The sequence below is a fragment of the Rutidosis leptorrhynchoides genome, chromosome 3 (assembly GCF_046630445.1).
Source record: "Rutidosis leptorrhynchoides isolate AG116_Rl617_1_P2 chromosome 3, CSIRO_AGI_Rlap_v1, whole genome shotgun sequence".
In the NCBI taxonomy this organism is placed as follows: Eukaryota; Viridiplantae; Streptophyta; class Magnoliopsida; order Asterales; family Asteraceae; genus Rutidosis; species Rutidosis leptorrhynchoides.
In genome coordinates this window covers 221,651,716-221,655,357 of record NC_092335.1, presented here as the reverse complement: position 1 = coordinate 221,655,357, position 3,642 = coordinate 221,651,716, and positions in this window count along the sequence as shown.

Genomic DNA, 3,642 nt, shown 5'->3' with positions numbered 1-3,642 from the left:
CTTGTCTAGAGTCGGTCAGAATTCCTCGGCACAACTATTTAAGGCGAGATCAGTTTGTAAGACATTCGAAGAATGTTCCAAGAATGCCTTGGTTTATAAAAGGCTTTCGTTTGAAAGATGGGGGATATCACATTGGGAAATCCATAAGTTACGATGTGTTTACTTTGACGCATATATTGCGGGGAACCCAAATGCTATTTTACGCAACGGGTTAAGAAATTATTTTGACTCAGTATATCCGAATATAGGACTTCGTGATTTAGAAAAAGCGGCTAACATGCAACATAAAGAAGCACGTTATGCTTACGGGTTAGTAATGTTCGCTTCTCACCAAAGTGAGAACAAGAACATCGGGCTACAACTATTAAACAAAACGTTCCCACAAGTGACGGAGTCGGTAATTGGGGTAAGAAATGAGGTTTTTAGGTTATTACGAGACTGTTGGTCATTACGTAACCCTCGTCCCTTTGACGACGTTACAACACGCTGTCTTATCAACGGCCATAACGGTTATGTTCCACAAGACCAAGGATGGGAAGTAGTCCTAGTAAAACCAGAATGCATGACTTGTTTCTGGACGTATGAATTACGTGTCTTTATTGCCTTTGCTGAACGACTTGTGTACTAGCTAGAATTATCTTCACAACTATCTTGTATCAAAGTTATTGTGTGCTATATTTCATGCTTTATGTAAAATAAGCGGTATTGTAAGTTTGTAAAATATTGTATAAAAGTTTGAACGCGAAATATTATTACAATCAGTTTTTCATATAGAATTGTAGTAGTTGAATTGTATATTAGCTACTAAGTATGAACTTAACGGGTAGGTACTACCCGAATTTAAACTTATAAAACGCTAATATGAAGAAAAAGCTTTTATAAATGAGTTCATATTATGCTACGAAATACTATTAACTACTCTTAATATTCTGTATGATTAACTTGTTCCATTTGACTATTTTGAAGGAAATGTCACCGACTACTCGACACACCGTGAATATGAATGAAGAGGAATTCCGTACTTTTCTAGCTTCAAACATAGCCGCAGTACAGGCTGCGCTACATACCAACAATAACCTTGGATCTGGCAGTACAGGAAATCATGTAGGATGCACCTACAAAGAATTCACTGCCTGCAAACCTTTGGAATTTGATGGAACCGATGGACCGATCGGATTGAAACGGTGGACCGAGAAGGTCGAATCGGTGTTTGCCATAAGTAAGTGTACTGAAGAGGATAAAGTGAAGTACGCTACGCATACCTTCACAGGTTCTGCGTTAACATGGTGGAATACCTATCTAGAGCAAGTGGGACAAGATGATGCGTACGCACTACCGTGGTCACCATTCAAGCACTTGATGAACGAGAAGTACCGTCCCAGAACCGAGGTCAATAAGCTCAAGACAGAACTTAGAGGGTTACGAACCCAAGGATTTGATATTACCACGTACGAAAGACGATTCACAGAATTGTGCCTATTGTGTCCGGGAGCATTCGAAGATGAGGAAGAGAAGATCGACGCGTTTGTGAAAGGATTACCGGAAAGAATCCAAGAAGATATAAGTTCACACGAGCCCGCCTCCATACAACAGGCATGTAGAATGGTTCACAAACTAGTGAACCAGATTGAAGAAAGAATTAAAGAACAAACTGCTGAAGAGGTCAATGTGAAGCAAGTCAAAAGAAAGTGGGAGGAAAACGGTGATAAGAATCACCAATACAACAACAACAGCAATTACAACAATAATCGCAACAATTATCCCAACAATCGCAACATCAATCGCAACTACAACAAACGGCCCAACAATAACAACAACAACAACAACAACAGCAACTACAACAATCATCCCAACAACAATAATAACCGCAACAACAACAACAATCAGAAGCAGCTATGCCAAAGGTGTGAAAAGTATCACTCGGGGTTCTGCACCAAATTTTGCAACAAGTGTAAAAGAAATGGTCATAGCGCGGCGAAGTGTGAGGTCTACGGACAAGGGGTTAATAGAACGAAAGGAACAAATGGTGTCAGAACGAGTAATGGCGGAGCAAGTAGTGTCGGAGCAAGTTATGCCAATGTAGTTTGTTATAAATGTGGAAAACCGGGCCACATTATTAGAAATTGCCCGAACCAGGAGAACACGAATGGACAAGGCCGTGGAAGAGTTTTCAATATTAATGCGGCAGAGGCACAGGAAGACCCGGAGCTTGTTACGGGTACGTTTCTTATTGACAATAAATCTGCTTACGTTTTATTTGATTCGGGTGCGGATAGAAGCTATATGAGTAAAGATTTTTGTGCTAAATTAAGTTGTCCATTGACGCCTTTGGATAGTAAATTTTTACTCGAATTAGCAAATGGTAAATTAATTTCAGCAGATAATATATGTCGGAATCGAGAAATTAAACTGGTTAGCGAAACATTTATGATTGATTTGATACCAGTAGAGTTAGGGAGTTTTGATGTGATAATCGGTATGGACTGGTTGAAAGAAGTGAAAGCAGAGATCGTTTGTTACAAAAATGCAATTCGCATTATACGAGAAAAAGGAAAACCCTTAATGGTGTACGGAGAAAAGGGCAACACGAAGCTACATATTATTAGTAATTTGAAGGCACAAAAACTAATAAGAAAAGGTTGCTATGCTGTTCTAGCACACGTCGAGAAAGTACAAACTGAAGAAAAGAGCATCAATGATGTTCCCATTACAAAAGAATTTTCCGATGTATTTCCGAAACAATTACCGGGATTACCCCCACAGCGATCCGTTGAATTTCAAATAGATCTTGTACCAGGAGCTGCACCAATAGCTCGTGCTCCTTACAGACTCGCACCCAGCGAGATGAAAGAACTGCAAAGCCAATTACAAGAACTTTTAGAGCGTGGTTTCATTCGACCAAGTACATCACCGTGGGGAGCTCCTGTTTTGTTTGTCAAGAAGAAAGATGGTACATTCAGGTTGTGTATCGACTACCGAGAGTTGAACAAACTTACCATCAAGAACCGCTACCCACTACCAAGAATCGATGACTTATTTGATCAACTACAAGGCTCGTCTGTTTATTCAAAGATTGACTTACGTTCCGGGTATCATCAAATGCAGGTGAAAGAAGATGATATTCCAAAGACTGCTTTCAGAACACGTTACAGTCATTACGAGTTTATGGTCATGCCGTTTGGTTTAACTAATGCACCAGCTGTGTTCATGGACCTTATGAACCGAGTGTGTGGACCATACCTTGACAAGTTTGTCATTGTTTTCATTGATGACATACTTATTTACTCAAAGAATGACCAAGAACACGGTGAACATTTGAGAAAGGTGTTAGAAGTATTGAGGAAGGAAGAATTGTACGCTAAGTTTTCAAAGTGTGCATTTTGGTTGGAAGAAGTTCAATTCCTCGGTCACATAGTGAACAAAGAAGGTATTAAGGTGGATCCAGCAAAGATAGAAACTGTTGAAAAGTGGGAAACCCCAAAAACTCCGAAACACACACGCCAGTTTTTAGGACTAGCTGGTTACTACAGAAGGTTCATCCAAGACTTTTCCAGAATAGCAAAACCCTTGACTGCATTAACGCATAAAGGGAAGAAATTTGAATGGAATGATGAACAAGAGAAATCGTTTCAGTTATTGAAG